We start from the raw sequence: 22,574 nt of genomic DNA, 5'->3' as shown, positions 1-22,574 counted from the left end.
CCATTCCTTGCTGGAGCACTTTGGCACCCACGGATCTATGCTGTGATGGTTTTCTTCATAACGTTCCATTCATTCTTTCTTTCTCCCAGCTACTTTCAAAGGTGGATATTCCTGATGGTTTTAGCATTGCTATTCTCCTATCTTGAAGAAACACATTGTATATAGTGATTTGTGTTATTGCCATTAATTCACTGAATTTATCATTTTGACTATATACTACTATATGCTAGCCTATAGCTTTATGTGTTGTAGAGTTTATACATACTACAGTATGGTATATATAGACTACATATACTAGTACATAGATTTGACTATACACTACTATGTGCCAAACACTGAATTACAGACCGGCTTCTAAAGAGCCATATGAGGGCACCTGGGTGGCTCAGTGGTTGAGCATCTGCCTTTGGCTCAGGCCGTGACCCTGGGGTCCTGGGATCGAGTCCCACATTGGGGTCCCCACAGGGAGCCTGCTTCTCCCTCTGCCTGTGTCCCTGCCTCTCTCTTTGTGTCTGTCATGAAAAATAAATAAAATCTAAAACACTGAAGAAAAAAAGAACCATGTGACATGTGTCTGCCACCAAGTTGCTCATAATCCTATTGGTAATAATAATCACTCTGTTTTAAACTACAGTGTATTCATAGCAAATATGAGGTATATTTGCTAAATATTCATAGCAAATATAAGGACAGTGGATGAAAAAACAATTGCTATTGAAAGATAGAGTGAAAAAAAAAGAAAGATATGGTGTTCCTCACAGTTCCCAAGAGGAGGGGCCCCACTAGTCCATGGAGGCAGGCATACAAGGAATCAAGAGAAGAGGAGAGCTGTAGATAAGAACCTTCACTGTAGTTTCCTTGAGAGAAAACTGGTGAAATATGGTAAGCAGGGTACTTTGAAAAGATTCAGCATGTTCTGGAATATAGAGCCTGTCTTAATGTTTAGTCCATGCCCTGAGGTGATTAGAGCTGATGGATAGTTGCTCAGAGCATGAGAGCCAAGGAAGATGATGGTTGGGATACGGGTTCTAGATTGGTTAGTTTTTTTAATGTATATATAAAATATTATATATTTATATATATATATATATATTTATTGGTGTTCAATTTGCCAACATATAGTATAACACCCAGTGCTCATCCTGTCAAGTGCCCCCCTCAGTGCCCGTCACCCAGTCACCCTATCCCCCCACCCACCTCCCCTTCCACTACCCCTTGTTCGTTTCCCAGAGTTAGGAGTCTCTCATGTTTTGTCACCTTCTCTGATTTTTCCCACTCATTCTCTCTTCTTTCCCCTATAATCCTTTTCACTATTTTTTATATTCCCCATATGAGCGAAGTAAGTGAATTGGAGAAGATCAATCATCATATAGATTGGTTACTTTGTATTTGAAAAGTGTGCTCACAGGTGAGTTGTTTATATCTTTAGGAGTCTGTTAACTCTAGAAGGGATAGACTCTCCAGGTTAGTTAGCAGGGCACCAGAGGTCAAAGCATCAGAGTACAGAAAAGAAAAAGCTTGGGTAATACTCTGTAAAAGTCAGGATAGGCTAAGTTATGCTGTAGTAACGCGTAGATATCAAACCTCTTTATTTCCAACTCTCATAAAGCCTGCTGTGGGTCTAATTATCTCTTATGACAGCTTGCTCTCTCATTGTGGCTAGATGATCAATACTGCTTCCCATCATGAACCCTCTGCTGCCATAACTTAAGGCCTCCATTCTCATGGCAGAAAAGAGAGATTCCAGAGCACTATTAAGCCTTTGTCCATCTCTAAGCCCCCCAAAAGACCCCATTACACTTCTGCTCACACTCCATTCACTAGAACTACTCCTATGGCTCTGCCAGTGTACATGGGGGTCATGGTGGGATGCTATTGCAAAGGTGGCTAGTGGGAAGTTCAAAACTAGGGGTTGAATGGAGGCTGGACTAAGTCTACAAATATCAGCGACACCATCAAGCACCTGTGAGTCAAGACTACCCCAGAACAAGCCAGGGGCTACAACACTGGGACGTTGATAACAGAGACTGTTGTCTGAAGGCCAGGATAGGTGAAATGCACCTCACCTGGAGGTCAGGGGGAGCCAGAGAAAACTGTAAGACTGCACTAGAATGAGAGAACCCTCTGGACCTTCTTCTGTGGCCAAGGTGCCAGGTAAGGAGAAAAAGGTTGGGGGGAGGAAAATTGGCGCAAGGGGAAAGCAATGGACAAAACCAAATTTCCCCTGAAAAGTTAGCCCAAAAGAGACCAGGTCAAATAAAAATTAACCTGCCCTGAAAGGCTTGTTATTTTTCTTCCACTCCCAAGCAGAAATATGGGCTCTGAAACTAAGCTGGGTTCATTGATGAAAATGAAAGAAAGTTCTATTTAGCACTCCCCAATTTGTGACCATTACATTTAAAACCCCTTATATGGGTCTAGTCTAATTTTTATTCATTATGAATAAAATTGTCATTTTTGCCCAGAACCAAAATTAGATTGTAGAGGAGGTCACTTATGTCTGTGAATGTCATCCCTCCCTTCTACTCATCACAAGCAAGTGAAGAGAAAGGAGGGCTTTAGGTGTGCCCTAAGTGAATGTGGTTCCCAAGTAGAGGCTGTTGGCATGAGGAAGCTGGACTTGAAGAAGACTAACTAGATCTGGGGCATCCTTTTAAAAAAAAAAAAGATTTTATTTCACAACCTGAGCCAAAGGCAGATGCTCAACCACTGAGCACCCCAGTGCCCGGTGCAGGGCATCTTATATATGACTAGTTAAGGGTACATATTTTACCTTCACTGTGTGGTCCTAAGTTAGAGGCTGGGGCAAAAATTAGAGAAAATATTGGTTACTAAATCAAGCCCTAGCTGTTTGGGGGTGATTCTTACAGGGATTATTGTTTGGCCTCCTGGAATACACTCTTCGGATAGTAGGTGGCTTCTTGGATTGCTTACAGAAGACAGGATGTCTTCTTGGGCTGCTTGCTGCAGGTTGCCACAGTTTTATTTTCATATATAATTTGGCCATTGTCCGTATACTCATTCTTTCAAGTATATTTGACCGGTTTTTCTGCTCCTCAACACAAAACGGGCAGTTTCTATGTGTACATTTCTAAGTGACAAATGGGGCTTCCAAGCGCATTTTCCCCAAAGAGCCAATGACTGATAGCTATCTTTTAATGATCATCAATATATGCCAGCTGAGCCTGATGGATATAGCCTCTCATTCTGTCCTCACAATGACCCTACAAGATAGATGCTGTTACTGCTCCCATCTTATAGATGAGAAGACTGAGACACAGAGGAGTTAAGAAACTTGCCCATAGTCCTCTAAATTGGAAATGGAGGAGTAGAGATTTTTGCTAAGTCTTTCGGTTTTAAGCAGTGTATTATTGTCTCTGTACTACTGTTTCCCTAATAGCAGTGAATAGCAGTTCCTTTCTTATAAAGTCAGAGTATGGCTCTAGCCACCCACGCTACTGCAGGGGTGAGAAACAGGGCCAGAATCAGTAGGGACTCTGAAGACAGAATAAATGGATGGCTCCCTCAGAAGTACAAATGTCAAGTACAAGCATGAGGGGGCTTTGGTGGAGGGTACAGACATTCTGCAAAAACAGATCATACCTAAGTTCAGCTCTTCGTGGTCAAAGGCAGCTTTTTTATTTTTTAATCCCTGACGTATCTGTGTTGTGAATTAGAACATGTGTGTTACCAGTTTTAGATGCCACATATATGTCCGTAACATGCCTGCCTTCCCCATGCCCTTGGCTCACTGAGTTAGCCCTGTACACTGCTACTTACCACCACTTTATACTTTTTTTGTTTAAAATTATTTCTTGGCTTTCCGAGCATGGGAAGGGGCTGCCTGAGCGCAAGCCTTTGCACACAGTGGGTGTTCAGTACATTTGGCTGGTGTACTAAGAGAAAAAAAAAAAGAAAGAAAGAAAAACATTGCCAGAAAGACAACTCCCTGGGGTCCGGGGAACTAAATTATAATTTAAGTCAATAATTTGCCCTTAAAGAGTATTTTTTATACATTTGTAATATGAGAAATAGAATAATACAAATTCTCTTTAGGTATCATATATAATATTGTTTCCAAATGATTTCCTTTTTTTTTTCCTTACAATGAAAATCTAACACTGTTGAGATGATATAAATGCATTGGTTACTTTAGAGTAATCTCAAAAATGTCCAATAAATTTTCTCTGTTGAGGAGCAGAAAAACCGGTCAAGAATTTTATCATTCTCTATTTATCTTAAAGCAGTGCTCGTACTATTAGGGTATGAGTATATAATAGGGTTTTGATGTCCCTGTTACATTATGGTCATAACATTCCTTAATGTTAATGACAGGTGGGTTTATCACTCCAGTATAACTAGGTGAGGCACTGGGGAAGCTTCATTAAGCCTTATAAGGCAATGGTGTCCTCTATCATAAATGACCACGCCTGTGTACTAAATAGTGTGATCCTCAAAGTTCTCATTGGAATCAGATTCTTAGCTCAGTTCTGGAAATATCACTGATTGATTGGGGTATCCTGATATGGGATGATGGAATTGGTGAGATTTTGGGTGTTTCTCTGAACAACATTTTAATCTATAGATATGTGGTGTGTCTCGACCGGCACCGAACCACTCCATAGTCAGAAGGTAGTAAGAGTGTCTTTCTCAACGTGCCAATTGGCCTTTGTGACCCATCTTCAGTAGGTGATGGAGTCTCACTCGCTTATTTGTTCTTTTTTTATGACAATTTTCCAAGGACCAACCTAGAGAGAGGTGCTCATTTGCCATTCAAGACACCACTCCTGAGCCTGGCTAAGGCAGTCATCATGAATGCAAGTACCTGAGCTTATTCCTCATGCTGGATGCTGTGCGGGCTGCTCTGCTCCAGGGCTTCCAAAGCTGGCTCAGGCCACCTGCACACCAGACACTTGATCCTTTCTCATTTTAATCCCTATCCATACAGGTCCAGCTTTTTGAGTTTGTTTCCCAACCTATTCTCAGTTCCTGGCTCTTTATCTAAATTTGGCATTTAGACTTTCTCCAACAGGCTTGGCTGTTCCTCTTGCTCTCATTGTGCTAGAACATATAATAGAAAACCCATCTTTCACTCTGCAACCATAGAAACCAGTCCTAATGCTAGCCATTTAATAGCTGTGTCAACAGGAGCAGCCCCAGAAGTGTGGGAGAGGGGAGTACATAGAGCCTGTGGGTCAAATTGAAAGTATAAAGGTCAAAGATAGTATTAAATTTCTATGGACAGCTCAGTGTGGAAAATTAAAATAAAATAATAATAGTGTGATACTTATTTCCTTTAACTTAATTCCTTTAACTTAATAGTTGTAGCTGTGAAATTTAAAAACCTGTAACTATGGGATCCCTGGGTGGCTCAGCAGGTTTAGTGCCTGCCTTCGGCCTGGAGCATGATCCTTGAGTCCTGGGATCGAGCCCCACATCGGGTTCCCTGCATGGAGCCTGCTTCTCCCTCTGCCTGTGTCTCTGCCTCTCTCGCTCTCTCTCTCTGTGTCTCTCGTGAATAAATAAATAAAATCTTAAAAAAAATAAAACCTGTAACTAGCACTTTAATCAATGTGAGAAAAGGGATGAAGCATTTCTAGACTAATCTGCCACGTTACCATGGCATCTCTATTCAATGACCAGAAGTTCATGTTGGTGAATGAGGGAAGAATCCATTTCTGATGGTTGACTCAGCACTCTGGTAATATACCAGTTTAATACACAGTTAGCAAAATTAGGCTCCATTCCATCACTTACACCTACTGCCTGTTGAAGATGGCTGCGTCATTAGCCTGACAAAGTTGAGCCAGGGGTCTCTGGGCTATGCTGAGCCATGCCAAGCCTTCCCCCTCCCCTCACCGGTGCCCTACTTCTTGAGAATTTAATTTTCAACTTAATAGAGGGAGCAAGCATTCAAAAGAATTTTCTCTAGAATGGGTAATATTCAAGATTACACTGACTGTCTAAGCCTGAGAGAACTGTTCATTTAAAAGGTGAGGATCTCAAAAGGACTAAATGAAGTAAAGAAGATACAGAAATGCTTTATAAGGTGTAGATTTTATAGGCAGAAAGAATGAATGCACAAGTTGATTGGGCATCACCATTATGTAAATCCTGCTGGGGCTCCAAGGTTCTGCTCAACTCTTCTATGAAGACGCTTACCATGGGTCCCAGCACCCAGCACCATGGGTCCAGCACCTGTCTCACTCTGTGGCCCTACAGAACCATGACTGGATATTTCACATGCATAACCCGGCATGTGGCATGGGAATTTTCTCTCCAACCCTTATCAGCAGGTGCCGTGTGTCCCCACAAAATAGGCACCTGATGTTCCATGATTAAGGGATCATGAAGAGATACACTTGTTGGGACAGGGAATTCCTAGACAGTCACATCTGATGCATTCACGTTCGTCCAGCCCACCTTACCTCTGGCTTTAGACATGATGACAACAACATCCCAGGGTAGTTGTGAGCGTCACATTTGCAGACAATGTCTGTGGAAACGTATTGTGAACCATAAACAACACCCTGACTGCGAGTAATCAATGTGGCAGGGTAATGACGACAATCCCAAGTGGAATATGTGTGTAAGTCAAATTTAGATGATTCAGCAACATCAGTGAGGTTGAGCAGAATGTCTTTTCTCCAGACAAGAGGCAGCAAGGTGGATTTTCTGGGATTCGGAAAATCTAAGTCCGGCTTCTTGATTTGCCATTGGTTTTGTGTCTAGTCTGAGCCTGATGTTTCTTCTCCTGTGAAATTAGGTAGCTGGGCAGATTGATTTCTAAATTCTCCTCTGATTCTATAAGCAAACAAAGTGTTGTAAGATTTAGCATCCGATCATTTCATTTGCATAAAGGGTGGCTGGACAAACAGAACATCTTATAGGGAACCCACTATTGTTTCTTTTCCCCCAGTTCATCGTTAATTAAAGATCATTGATCATTAATATGATCATTCTGATTCCAGTCTTGTTCCAGAAGGTTTATATAAGTAAACCACCACAACAAAATAAAAGCATTTGGAGATTAAAAAAAAGATGCCAATTTCTCAAATTTAAGTACAATCCTTGATTCTGAAATTCTTGTGATACTGGATTCTATTAACATAGATTATTCCAAAATTATTATGTTTTTGTTTTTGTTTTTGTTTTATCAGAGCCCTTGCTGGGAATATGGCTCTGGGGAAGAAAGATACTTGGCAATGGAACAGGAATTAACATTTCAGTGCAAGGAATCTTGGTTAAATCTGAGCAGATATTGCATGAGTAAACTATGCTAAATCTTTTTGGTATAGGAGCTTAGGGGACCAATAACATTTCAGGCTGGGATGCTCAGAGAAAGAGAGAAAGCCATAGGGGAGAGTTAGATATAAGTTAGGATGTATTAAAGAATGTAAAATGTACATTGAGTAGCAGATGCCAAGAATAATAGGGCAAAGGTGAAAACATACAAAGGCTGTTTTCCCGACAGCTAGTAATGCAGCCAGAGTGCAGAAGGTCAGATACGGTGGTATTTGGAAGATAAGGCTTGAAACACAGGTTAGCCCTAACTGGGGATGACATTGAATGACACTGAATGGATGAACTTCAAAGAATTTTATCCTTTAGGCAAGAAGGAGTACATTCCAAACTTTTAAAAAACACAACAATGATTGTTTTTGTTTTATTTAAAAATATTTCCATCATTCATCAGAATGAGTTTAAAGAGGAGGAAATGACAACAGCAGAAAAATTAACATATTATTCCCAAAGTCCAGGTCTGCCTTGACAAAACCCTGAATTTCATGGATGGCAGTAGGAATGGGTGGGGGGGAAAGGAAGAGAAGCAAAATATTGGGAAGAGAGACTTGTAGACAGAAGCAACAAGTGAAGGCAACAAGGCAAATGCCTGTGAGGTTTGAGATCTGGGACACTGAGCAAATTAGTGGTATTTTTTATAAAGAAGAGAAAGTACAGGAGATCAAACACATTTTGAGGAGCCTAATGGGGTCTTCAGTATTTAAGATAATGAACTTGAGTAGTGGAAATAGAGTGCAGGTGGGGGTAAGTGCCAGGAGGGGGTCTCTTCTCACTGAGAGTAGGTATCCCAGTAAGGGCATTCTGGGGGTGGGGTGTAGGGGTGTAGTCAAACCTGCTTTGCATTCAGGAATGTGTGAACCTGGCCCTGAGGCAAAAGGGCTTGGATTTTGGGGTCAGACCCTCCAGGCTTTATCTCTCAGCCCCACCACTTGCAGGCTACTTGACCTCAAGCAAATTACTTAACCACCTGAACCAAATTACTTAACCCATCCAGTAAAAATAGCCAGTAATAGTGCCCTACTATGAGGATTGAGTAAGTAAATCTCTGTAAAGTGTTTGGGACACTAAGCATTTTTTGGAAAGATTTTATTTATTTATTCACGAGAGACACACACAGAGAGAGGCAGAGACACAGGCAGAGGGAGAAGCAGGCTTCCTGCGAGGAGCCCAATGGGGGACTCAGTCCCAGGACCCCGGGGTTATACCCTAAGCCCAAGGCAGAGGCTCAACTGCTGAGCCACCCAGGTGCCCCTAAACATTTTTAAATTAACTAAACATTTTTAAATTAACTTTTCTAAGACTTGATTTTCTCCAGTGTATAATTAGATTACAGTAGTATTTATTTATAGACCTGTGAGAGTTAAATATGAAAAAAGTACACAAAACTCCCAACAAAATGACGAGTTGGTTGCAAGAGCTCACTTTGAATGACCACTTAAGTCTATTACCCAATGATCGTCTACCAGGTGCCCACCACACGGCAGGCACTTTCCTAGAAGCTGGAGGTGACCGTGAGGGGAAGAGTGCAGCTGAGCCCAGCAATGTGATGTCATGTGAAAAAAGGAAGCAGGTACAGGTCTTTGAGAAGGATGTGCATGGGCTTAGGGTGGTAAGGAAAAATGTCCCTTGAGAGGGGACATTTGGGCAGAATTTTAGCTGAATGCAGTGAGGGGAAGGCCAAGCAGTAACCTGCACGGGGGTGAGCCCAGACCCAACATGGACACGGAGGAGGAAGTTTGCAGACAGAGTCAACCGCAAGCATGTGGCATGTGCTGCCTTGGCTTTGTGAGCAGGTGCCTGTAGCCTGGAGGACCCTTGGGCGGGGAGGGAGGGGAGGTCTGCTGAGGGCGGATCCCCAGAGCAGTGCAGGCCAGCAGAAGTAAAATGCCAGCTGTGTATGTAGTGCCCTTAAGGTTTCCAGTAGCTGCAATTTGGGAAATAATGAGAAACAGGTGAAATTAACCCAGTGTGGTCAACACATTATGTCAACACACAATCACTCTAAAAAATAGTAACCAGAAATGTATAATCTTTTGTCTTTCTTTCTTTCTTTCTTCTTTCTTTCTTCTTTCTTTCTTTCTTTCTTTCTTTCTTTCTTCTTTCTTTCTTCTTCTTCCTTTTTTTTTTTTGTACCAAACCTTTCAGACCTGGTAGGCCTTTTCCACTTAACATCTCAGAAGCAACTGAGGGGATCCAGGCAAATAGGAAGTTGTTGGAGGGTTACAGAGTTGGGGGAAAACGTGTGTGTGTGGCCCAGGGGAGGGATGGGATATGATTGATTTTGTCTTTAAATTTGTCACTCAATAGATGACGACCAAGTTTTTTTTTTTTTTTTTTTTTTTTTAAGATTTTATTTATCTGGGGATCCCTGGGTGGCGCAGCGGTTTGGCGCCTGCCTTTGGCCCAGGGCGCGATCCTGGAGACCCAGGAATCGAATCCCACGTCGGGCTCCCGGTGCATGGAGCCTGCTTCTCCCTCTGTGTCTCTGCCTCTCTCACTCTCTCTCTGTATGACCATCATAAATAAATAAATAAATAAATAAATAAATAAATAAATAAATAAATAAATAAATAAAATTTTAAAAAAAAGATTTTATTTATCTATTCATGAGAGACAGAGAGAGAAAGAGGCAGAGACACAGGCAGAGGGAGAAGCAGGCTCCACGCAGGGAGCCCGACGTGGGACTGGATCCCAGGTCTCCAGGATCAGGCCCTGGGCTGAAGGCGGCGCTAAACCACTGAGCCACCTGGGCTGCCTGACTACCAAGTATTAATCTTACTTCTCACACTCGGCTAAACAAAAACTATCTCCTAGGCTCACTTCTTTAAAATCGTGTTAAACCCAGTTGCAAACTCTTTTTTGCTAGGGGAATGAGAAATTTATTCCCCAACATTTTTCTAATTCCACTTCCTTTTTTTCTTTTTCTTCTTTCCATATTTTTAACTCATGAATTCAGTGTTTCTTTGGTTGTTGGAGCAGGGCAGGTCGTGCAGTGCCAAAGCATCGGAGTCCATTTCAAGTACCAGTCTAGTCTGGTTGTTACTGAGATACCCATCTCCAGGGCCCAGGCATTCCCAGGAATCTGTGGCTTCCATGCCTTAGAGGGCACAGTACATGGCAGAGAAGGAGCCGGTGTCTGGTTCCCTGCCTGCCTAGTGCCCCTTGTAGTGTCCTGTCACACTTCACAAGTAGTTCTTAATTTTATGAGAGACACTGATTTTCCTCCCCTTTATAGGCCTGGACACAAGTGTTACCCATTTCTCTTTCCTTCTCCTCTCCTCAAAGAATACCTAGAATGATCCTTTCAATCACTCAGATTTCAAAAGAGACAAAAAGAAGGGTTGTCTTCTGCAGCTCTTGCTCCCCCACCCCCACTCCGACCCCCACCTCTTGAATCTCTGAAACAAAGAATTTGAATGGGCTTGACTACCTGCTCAGAACAAATGAATGAGAAATACAGGGAACAAATGCAAATTAGCACCTCCATGAATTACCTGCCACAGTAGCTCTTATTATGGTGCAGAAGACCTTTAATTGGTGACTGAATATTTCTAAAATCTCTGAACTGGATAGATTCACATCAACCAGAAGTGTGATGTACGTGTGGCTCTGCAAAAGCATAAAAAGCAAAGAAGTGATTGCTAGATGATTTATTCATTTCTGACTCTCTTCACATTTCAACCTTGCTCCTCAAAGTGAGATCCTTGAACCAGCAACTTTGGCAGTCTCTCAGAGGGAGAAATGCAGCATCCCAGGTACCTCCACAGTTCTAGGAATCAGAAGCCAAGTTGTAACAAGATCCCCAGGTGAGCAATGTGCACACTCAAGTGTGAGAAGCCCTGATCTAAGACACAGGGACTCTAATTTGGAGCTTAGATTTGTTGTCAGCCAGTGGCTCTTCCTGATAAATTAAGCCATCAAAAGTAATAACCAGGTGCCTATAATGTGTAAGGTGCTGAGCTTGGGGACTGCAGGGATGCATAACAGGGAAAGACAGTCTTTGCCTTCGAGGAGCTCATGGTCTCATTGGCAAGATAAGATGCAAACACGTGAAAAGTGAGTACGTATCTAGCAGAGCGCAGACGATAGAACGTCAACAGGAGTTTATAATCGCTAGGTGTTTAGGGGATAGAGAGGATTCCAGCCAAGTTTGAAATGTGGGAAGGATTCATTGTTCCAAATTATAGAACTTTATTCTCTTTGCATTTAAGGTCACTGGGAGAAAAAAAAAAATCCCCCCCCCCATGAAGAATTACAAGCCAGAGGCAGACCACACTTCTGAGAAAAGCGATAGTGTCTTTTTTTTATATACAAACATAAGCATGCAGGTTAGAAAGACTCCATAAGGTGACAGTTTACTTCCAGATTTCTCTTTTCCTTGAGGCATGTTTGGTGGCAGAGTGCTGAAGAGAAATAGCCTACAACATATTCTTATAAGTAGCAGCTGGTGTCCTTGAAAATGGGGGTGGGAGGTGGTGGTGGGGAGGAATGTCTCACACATTAGACCACACCTATGGTTTCCAACCAATGTGTGTAGTTTGCAGGGATGCAAATCGAAAGTTCCATGACTATACATATATATTCTTTGTAAGCTAAAATCTTTACTTACCTCAACAGAAAAATCCTGAGAGGAATGCACTGCATGCTTCTTCCTGATGAGCTTGTTCAAGATGTGCAAGCGATAAGAGGTATTTGGTGACCATGGTAAGGGCCCCAAGGTTGGATCTACACAGTGGACCAGAAAAAAAGATGCCATGGTTTGTCTCCACTTATAATCTCATTCTTCTTCAGTATTAATAAAACTTAATGGAAAGCCCTACCTTTCGTTGAACTCATAATTTTATTTTAGTATTTTAATGATTATTCTTTATGATTTATAGGGCCCGTGTTGCCCATAATGCACAATTAGAGGTAGCATGTCCTTTCTAGGGTCAATGGCTCTACACAACTTTTGTAAATATGGCTGGTGTGTTATACTTTTATTATCTGATTAGCTTTGGCAATCAGGAATTTAAGTCATAATTGAATCATGTCAAGTACATTTACATTGCACATGAATCCAAGAAAAGAATGTGATGAGTACACCATAGGTTTAATTCAGGGTTATCTAATTGTTTTATCCTAAAATATAGCTCCTCTCATCTTGCTGAACCCACACACTAAATTAGAGACTTCTGGCTGCCAGAATTCATTTGTGTTCTTGGATTTTCACTTTGAAAACTTCCAAAGGAGACCAGGAATCCTGCTGATAGCAGAGTAAGCCTCAGCTATGAAAGTCAAACTGGTAATAAATATGAAGAAAACCTTAATCAGTTTTAATGAATACAAATAGCATAATGCCTGGATCAGGGGAGTCCGGGGAAATGTTCAGCATGGTCGTGGGTGGAATTCAACAATTTTTTAAAAGAGAGACTGTTGGAGAAAAGGGCCTCTGATTATGGTAAACAGTCATGGTGGAGGATTTATTCATGCTTATAGAATACGTCTTTCAAGGCTTAGGCTTTTTATAAAAATATATATATATATACCTTCTCTATTCAAGACAGCATGAACTTCCATTGAGCTGTGGAGTGAGTAATTGTCGGTGGGAAAGAACCGCAAACTGAGCTCTATCCCAGAGGCCAGGCCAAGCAGATGAGAGAAGCCGAGAGTACACTGATTAGGCAGGTTCTTGACTCAGACTTCCTGGACTCAGATCCTGATTTTTCCAGTTTGTTCCAACACGAGAAGAAAGCCTAGCCGTGTTGGATTCACTGAAAAGCAATATGTTTTCTCTGATCCACCAGGCAAGTTACTTTGTGTCTCTGTGACCCTCATTGCCTAGCTGTTAGAGGAGAATGTAATAATTCTGTGCATATTAGAAGAGTATCTATATAGTGAATAAAAGTATATATACACCTAGGTAAATAGATATGAATATAGTTATCACATATAAATATAAGTATAAATATCTTAGAAAGCCTAGCATATATACTACAAACATTGGTATTTGTTCTTACTGATGTGGTTGTAATAATAATAATAATAATAATAATAATAATAATAACAATTATTATCATTTTCAGTGTTGAGCTGTAACTGAACTGGCATTAAAGGAAAACAACTCAATAGCATGGCCCCATGGAATACAACTGTTTCTACATCTCTAAGTTTCCTTAGAGTGTTAAAAAATATGGAATGATGGCTTCCAATGGGGACCTTGAACTGCCAGCCATGGATTAGAAATGCAAAGGCTTAGCCAGAGGGTGAAGTGGCAGTGCTATAGATATTTGAGGAAGGTCCCAGAGAACATGATGCCTACACTGAGCTCTGAAGGATGAGAAGAAGTTAGTTAAGCAAAGGGAGACAGAGGCCATGTGCAAAAGTCCAAGGGCAAGGGAAGGTGTTGTTATTTTAGCGAGTGTAAGTAGTTGAATTTCACTGGAAATGGCAGCAGGCTAGGTACAAGTGTGGTGGGAGAAGAGGCATGCAAAGTGCAGAGAGAATGTCAATGGCTCCCATGTCATGCAAAGGACTCTACACTCTTCCCCAGGACAATGGGAAGCAGGTGAACAATTTTACACGGGGAAGTAAGAAGGAACCATGATCCACTCTTGAGCAATCATTCTGGCCGCAATGTGGTAAATGGTTTGAGGAATATTAATATTGGAGGATGATGGTCTATTTAGAAGACCCCTATTATAATTTAGACAGCAGACGTTGGTACCTTAAAATCAACACGATGGAGTGTCGTCGTATGTTTACTTGAATTCAATTAGATGCTCTAAGTGACAAGGTGAGAGATGGGAATTGGAGAAAGCAGAAGATGTAGAGAAATACCATTTTAAGTAATACCGACAACTCCACTCCACTGCTGGGAATGTGTGTCCCAGAGAGAGCCCAGACATTTCATCGTGTGAAATGTCATTCTAGGGTTCAAATATGGATGCATTTTTATCCAACATGGCCCTGAACTACAAACCAACATCTTCATCTAGACCTCAGCTGAAGAAATAGCAATGTGTTCTGACACTAGAGAGAAAATTGTGTTCCATTTGCTGAGAAGCAGTAGGTCTGTCTCCACTGAGGAATCTTCCTGAGGAATTCTCAAGGGTAGTCATAACTACACAACTCACAGCTATCCTCAACTCTTTTTTTAAAGATTTTATTTATTTATTCATGAGAGACACACAGAGAGAAGCAGAGACATAGGTAGAGGGAGAATCAGACTCCTTGTGAGGAGCCCGATGACAGACTCAATCCCAGGACCCCAGGATCACACCCTGAGCTGAAGGCAGATGCTCAACCAGGTACTCCTAGCCTCAACTCTTTAGAGCCTAATCCTTACATGAGGTGTGACTTCTCTGCAGTGACAATGAGAACAGAAAAAAGTAGGAAGACTGGACAGGTATTTAGTGGGTGGAACTGACAATACCTTGTGGTAGCTTGAATGGGGGGGTAGTACAAGAGGTCAGGAGGAGTCAAGGTTAGTGCCTGGGGTACCAATTTGACAACAGGGCCCAACCCTTACCTTCCATTTCCCAGTAGTGCAAAAAGAAAGTAGGGAGCCATCCCTCCACACTGCTGAACTCTGGACTTTATAGGGACAACTTGGGTTCACACTTGAAGCATAATAGCAGGAAAATCATGCTTGCCCTTGTATCCTCTCTCTTTACATTTATACAGTGATAGGTTCAGATTTAAAGAAATGTGAAAGACAGAATTGAAAAGCTGTGGCCAGATTTCTCCAATGGTTAAAAAGGAGTCTGTGGAATTCCCAGAAATTAAGATTCCCAGACCCTATAATCTACCCAATAGGTTCAAAGCAAGTAAACTCCCTGAAGCTAGAAGAAATATAGTTGCCATCTGACAGGTGAATAAGCAGTGTGGCAATGAAAGGAAGAAAATGAGGGATTAGTCTAAACTCTGGGGAGGTAAATAATTTCCAGGGTTGACAGACAGTCAAAGGCAATCCAGGAAGACAGATGAGCCAAGTCCAGTAAATTGTAGTGTAATCCTCGTGCCAGAGGCTGCTCTGACATGACTGACTGGTATATATCCTAGGAATTTATAACTTTTTTTTTTTTTTTTTTGGCTAGAGCCTCCATCCAGAAACCTGCCTAAATGCACACATACTAGCTCCTAGAGAGGATGAGTGGAGGAGGAAATTGGAAGGGTGATTAGGGGGATATATATGTCTGGGTTCTCTAGAGAAACAGAAACAACACGAGAAGTGATTTATTATAAGGAATTAGCTCACATGGTTATGGGGGCTGAGAAGTCCCAAGATTTACAGTCCGCAAGCTGGAGACCCAGGAGAGCCACTGGTATAGGTCCAGTCTGAAGGCAGGAGAGGACAGCTTGTCTTCAGTCTGAGCACCATCAAGCAGAAAGAGAAAAATTCTCTCAGTCCACCATTTTGGTTCTGTTCAGGTCTTCACTAGGTTAGATGAGGCCCCACCTCATTAGATTAGAACAATGTGCTTTACTCAGTCTACGGCTTCCAGTGTAAATTTCATCTAGAAATACATTCGGAGACAAGAATGCTTCACGAAATCTCTGGGTCCTCTGTGGTCAAGGTGACATGTAAAATTAATCATCACGGGGCTTCAGGTCTCCCCACTCTCAATTTAAATAGAACACCTCTGGTTGGATCCCCTCCCCAACCCACACCCCCACACCCCCACACCCTGCCCGGTTGGAATCTGACTTGAAGAAAGGGCACTGGCTATAAAGGAAAATCTGTAGGACAAGTCTAGAGCTCAGATCACCAAGGCACTTACTGACGAGAGTTCATGTACCACTTGCTTGTTTCCAGCCTCCTTGAGGCACCTGCTGGTGGTGACCTTGTTCTCACGTACGATGGCCATTCCATGCAGTGCATTCAACCGGGCAATCCTTGCCTTGCATATTCCTTTGGGTTCCTTGGGTCCTGCACTGCATCTTTTCAGCATGACTTGAGGCTTCTTAAGGCAGCTTCTCCCCCAGAGGCATCAGTCCACCTCCTAGAGCGAATTTTGGTTGCACAATTTACCCTTCATTTTGCACTGTGTTATGGCATCAGCCCTTCTAACAGTCACCTAACTGTGAAGAAGGCTGTCGCAGCTAGAATCAGGGGCTTGCCTGTGGAGGGCAGTGGGGCTGCCCTAAGAACAAGATCTTCCTCTAGAGCTCCTGCTAGAGGCAGTAAGAGGAAACAGAATAGGATTTCAAGTCAAAAGACATGCACGAAAATCTTGGCCCGATTCTAATTTTCCCACCAGACTCTAATTCCCTGTTAGCATTTGGGGCACTTCTTATAAAACCTCCAGGCATTTAGGAAGGTAAATGGGAAAAACAACAGCAAATGTACGCTCCACAAGGATAGTGTTTCACGGGGTAGGCATAGCCATCCAAAGAAATGGCGTTTTTTTAAGAACACCATGAGGTAATCAAGTTTATATCACAAAATAAATAAGTGCTAAATCAGATGTTACCATCGACCCTATTCCAGTAGAAGCCGAGGAGACCAGGCCCCCAAAGCTTTAGGCCAAAGCTGCGGAAGAAATACGAGGAAAAAGACAGCATGCAGAAACTTAATTTTTCCAGGGGTGTGGGGAGTGACTGCCATCAATCCCTTCTAATGGTAAGTTTCTGCGGCTCTTCTGAACACCACTGAGTTCGGTTATTAGGGTTTGCCAGAAAAGGGGAGGTAATTAGAAAAAGGACAGGACTTTCTTGGGGCACCTGGGTGGCTCGGTTGGTTAAGAATCTGCCTTCGGTTTAGGTCAGGGTCCTGGGATGTAGCCTGGCCTTGCATCCGGCTCCCTCTCCTGCCTGCTGCTCCCCCTGTGCTCTCTCTCAAATAAATAAATAAAATCTTTGAAAAGAAAAAGGTCAGAACTTCCTAATCCCATCAAGGCGGATGCTCTTGTAAAAACAGTAACTGCTGAGCTGGACAGAACGGCTCCCCTGGACAGAAGGCATAGCCAGAGGCTGGATCTGTTCCAGGCCTGCCACCAGACGGCTTCCTACCAAGGTCAAGTTTTATTTTATTTTATTTTATTTTATTTATTTTATTTTATTTTATTTTATTTTATTTTATTTACGTAGCTTCGATCTTTTTTTATATAAATTTATTTTTTATTGGTGTTCAATTTGCCAACATATAGAAAAACACCCAGTGCTCATCCCGTCAAGTGCCCACCCAAGGTCAAGTTTTAAATCACTGCATCTGCATTGGGAAGGGCAGCCCCGGGCGCCCAGGCCTTGCCGACCCCCTCCCGGTGGCCCAGGAGTGCACCTTGGGAATAGCCTTCCCCAAGGGAGGCAGGAGCCCTGTCCCTGTCCAGGGACCGCGTCCCTGTTTGGGCTGGGGCTTGGGCGGAGGCTGCCCTGCTCTGCGGAGCTGTGTGTGTCGTGCCCAGGGACGGGACACTGCGGCCCCGGGGACAGACCCTGCTCCATCCCGTGCCTGTGCATCACGTCTCTCCTTGGGCCCTGCTACCTGCCATCTGTGCGGTCCTGCAGGTGCAACAGGTGCCCTTGTTCACGGTCCCCACACTCTTTCCAGCAGCGGCGCTGATCCCACAGGGTCTAAGGACTGGTCTGGACAAACCGCCAAGGGAAAGCACTGTGGGGTGTGCAGGCGGGGCGAGCTCCCCCAGGTCTGCAGGCCCATCAAATCCCCTGATGCTGGGGGCAGTGCTGGCCACCGGCTCCACAACTTGGGACCTCTCATTCTCTGTAGTGACACCATATCACGCTGTTAGTGTGAACTGCATTGTAATGTGATGGAATGAATATGCACAGGCCTTGGCCCGGGTTTGTTGGAGGAGGAGGGAAGGCCCAGGAAGGGCGAGGCAGAAGGAGAGAGCACAGACCCCACAGTCTGCTGGGCACCCACATCCCCTGCCCTGATGTGACCTGGACTCTGAGGCCAAGGGAGAGCCAGAAGTCAGCTGGTGAGACCTGCTGATGGGCCCTAAAAATGCACCTCCACATTGTCCCCCAGGTCCGGGAGGCCGCGCCAGAGGATTCACCGAAGGGTCTCCACCTGCCACAGGTGAGGTAAGGGCTCCCTGTGCCACCTGCTGCCGGAGACACGAGCAACCCCCAAGAGAGAAGTCCCTTGCCGCCCGCACAGTCCGAGTGAAAGAGCTTAGGCAGGTCACAGAGCTGTCTGATTCACATAGAAATTTGGAAAACACCAAAAAAGAAAAAGGTTTTAATCAGAACCACCCATTTTCTCACCACCAGAGAAAAGCCACTGGGTAACGTCCTAACATTGTTCTAACTAGACACGGGGGTGTTATTTTTTTTTTTTTCCTAATCTCACATTTCATAGCTTCTTTTTTCACTGAACAGTTTTCTAACTCCAATATATATTTTCATGTTGAGAAATACTCCTCTTGGCACTTTTTTATATAGTTGAACAGCATCCCACTCTGCAGAAGTGCTAAATAACATCTCCAATTGACATCTTTCCTCATGGTTGGTTGTTTAGACTGTTCCCGATCTTCTGCCATTAAAACAAACCAACTCCTGCCTCATTGTACACGTGTTCAGTCATTTTTTTAGCATTAACCCACAGAAGTGAAATTCCTAGGTCAAAAGCGTTAAGTATATGCATCTTAGGCGTTTTGTACCAATTAGCCTCCAGAAAAGTTATAACTACCCCCCACTGGTGTGTAAAATTCTCCATACTCGCCCCATCTGAGGCTATTATTATTTCTGACTTCTGGCAATCTAATATACAACTATCTTTTACAATTAATTATTGTAAAATATTTTGCATTCTTTTAATTTAACTCATGTACCTCTATCTCTAGTGAATTCGAAAATTTTTCACCAGTTGTTGACAATTTTTATGTTTATCTTTGTGAATTGTTTCTTCACATTATTTGCTAATTTTTTTCTGTTCAGGGCTTTATCTTTTTTTTTAAATTAACTTTATTCAAAAAATAAAATATATATCCAGCCAAAATATGGAAACAACCTAAGCATCCATTGATAGATGAGTGAATAAAGATGTTATGGCACGTCTACACAGCGGAATGTTACTCAGTCCTAAGAAAGAATGAAATCTTGCCATTTGTGACAACATGGATGGGCGTAGAGTGGAAAAAGTGACATAAGCCTGACAGAGAAAGACAAATACCTTATGATTTCAATCTCACTTACATGTGGGATCTAAAAAAACAAACAACAACCAAAGAGAGAAACAGACTCATGAATATAGAGAACAAACTGGTGATAGCCAAAGGGGAAAGAGTGGTGGGTTGAACAACATGGGTGAAGGGGATTAAGAGGTACAAACTTCTCGTTATAAAACAGTTAAGTCACAGGACTGAAAAGTATTGCATAGAGAATACAGCCAGTAATCATACTGCAATCATGGTGAGCATTTTGTAACGTATATAATTGGTGAATCATTATGTTGTACGGGCGAAACTAATTTAATATTATATGCCAAGTATGTTTTAAGTAAAAATTGTTAAATAAATAAATATATTGCTATATTCAAATTTCTCTTACTTTTTAACATTTAAATTTAACTTTTTATGTAGTTGAGTCTATCTGAGGTATTTTATCTCAGGTACTCAAGCCCTTGCTTCAGAACTAAGCTTATTTATGATGATGCATGATCTGTAATGTGATGTCCTACAGCTAGTAAGTAAGACAACTGAGATTGGAACTGAGTTCTGATACCTAAATTTTCCATTGTCAAAACCCCTATCAGTCTTTCTGAATTATATTTTTGGCCACCATGACCCAAAATTTATGACTGATCTTTAGTAAAACATTATCATAATGAGATTATGGTATCTTCATTGATTGCAAACTACTCTATTGAGCTAATATATGGATGGATGATGGGTGAGCCTACCCTTTCCACACAACCTCCCATTCTCAGCTTTTGTGACATAAAATACAAAATAAGAAGGAAGAAAACTTGATACAAACACAAAAGAATCCATATATTGACTTCACATTTATTTATGATAAAATAAATATACCATCCAGGTTGATCATGTCTTTAAAAAAAACTCACAAACCGTGAATAGTGTAAATGGAAGGTCTGACAATAACACGAGAAACAAGAGATGTAGAAAAATCACATTATCTAGGTAAGGTGTTACTTCAGTAAATGGACTATCTGGCTCTGAAACAGAATATTTTTATAATGAGGAAAAAAATGGCCAACACAGGGTAAGAATAATGACGAATCAGAAAAAAAATAGGGCATTAATACAAAGAGTGGAGACATTGTCAAGAAGATATACCACAAAAAAGAAGACATTCACCCTGCAGCGTTAGAGAGACACGAATGACAGGTTCCTTTATGATACCCTCTCACCTGAATTACATATTGCACAAACCCTTACTGGTCCCAACTAAGTGCCGTGACTGAGATACTGGGGCTTAAAGCATCAGAGATGAAGTGAGCCTTTCCACGGGGAAATAAAATCTAGTGAGAGAGACAGGTGGTAAAATAATCGTCATACAGAGGTGAATGAGAACACCAACAAGGAAATAAACAGCACAACATGGAGAGGCTATGAAATGTGTAGTTGGGTGGGTGAACCAGGGAAAGTTTAGTTGAGTAGGTGGTATTGAACCCGAGGCTTGAGAAATGAAAGGATTTTGATAGAAAGAAAAATTATTCTACACTGAAGGCGAAAGCATGTGAAAATGCATCAACACTTTTGTTTAGGGTCTGTTGAATAGTTTAATGTGAGTATAACAGAAGGTACGTAGAGGCATACAGTAGGAAATGGAGCCAAATAAAAGTTAGTGATGTCTCTTTGGAGTGCATGTGATAGAAATCCAAATTAAACTAGTGTTAGCAAACAGAAGTCAATGAAAGAATACCAGGTAGGGTAGTTTATTTCAGGAATTGCCCAAATAACAGAGAGTTCATGGGGGATCTGTAAGCCTCAGGAACAATGAGAAACCATTCCATAAACATCATGGCCACCTCCATTCTCTTTTCTTTCCTCCCAGAATGGTGGCCTTATACCTCTCTGGTTGGCATGGATGCAGTGACCCACATAGTCGTGAGTTTTACGTGCTATAACTTTGGGCTTGTTGACTCAGCTTGGGTCAGGCACCCAACCCAATCGAGTTGCTCAGAGGCAGGGAAAGATGCCTCGTCCAAGAAGAAGGGATGTGTTGGGGGGATGTGGAGCTATAGAGAGTTCCCCAGATTTCTCCTGCAAAAAGATAATGGCAACACTATAATTAGTTGTGGGTATCAATTGGTTTCCTTGGTGTGGGAGGCTCATTTAGATATCCTAGCTGCCAAATACCGAAGTTTGTCTTTCAGCCATTCTTTCAAGTAAAAAACAGTGGTTGGTGGAAAATGTGCCCCGTTTAACTTGTAACCTAAATGGTCACATAAGGGCTTTTCCTTGAGGCGACCATCATACTTTGGGTACGTAGCTGAAGTGCTGTATCCATACTCCCTATTTTATTATAGAAAATATTTAAAAAGCACCTTTACTTCGGGTCCCATTTAGTAAAATCAACAATTTTTACTGCTTCATCAAGGCCATTCCTGAATGCGACTGGCATATTTTTACTGCAAGTGTGTGTCAGAGAAGAATTCAACGTTTGACACCATTGCCTTAATTCGTCTGAGTTGCTAGCCATCTTAACCACCATTTGCTTTTGTACCACCATTGCAAATGTCAATGAAGTAAAAGAGGTGAACAACGTATGCCATTGTGGAAATAATTTTGACCGTGATACCTTTCTGCGACACACTAATGGCATAAATGGTGTGGCATGGCTTTTATAAGGATAACTCGATGGCATCACCAAATCTGCAACCACAGACTGCCTCTACCGCTGGTCCCAGGAGGAACTGTGGGCTCTGAAAGGAGGTTCCTCACAGGATGCAATTCTCTCAACCTTCTCAGTTCTCTCTTCTCACAAATCCATCTAATAAACTTATCCACGTGAACAAAAGGGATTAAGACCAAGCATTCTGCAGCGCCCGAGTGGCTCAGATGGTTAAATGACCAACTCTTGATTTCGGTTTAGGTCTTGATCTCAAGATCATGAGATGGAGCCCTGCAATGGGCTCTGCACTCAGTGGAGACGTCTGCTTGAGATTCTCTCTTCTTCTGCCCTTCCTCCCCTTGCTAGCTCGCCCACACGCATGTGTGTGTGCAAGCACCCTCTCAAATAAATAAGTAAATAAATAAATAAATCTCTCTGAAAGAAAGAAAGAAAGAAAGAAAGAAAGAAAGAAAGAAAGAAAGAGAAAAAGAAAGAGACCAAGTGTTCTGAAGTCGACAATCTGGGCA

Source organism: Nyctereutes procyonoides, unplaced genomic scaffold (assembly GCF_905146905.1).
Source record: "Nyctereutes procyonoides isolate TBG_1078 unplaced genomic scaffold, NYPRO_anot_genome, whole genome shotgun sequence".
NCBI lineage: Eukaryota > Metazoa > Chordata > Mammalia > Carnivora > Canidae > Nyctereutes > Nyctereutes procyonoides.
The sequence above is the reverse complement of the archived record's forward strand: the minus strand, read 5'-3'. Positions refer to the sequence as shown.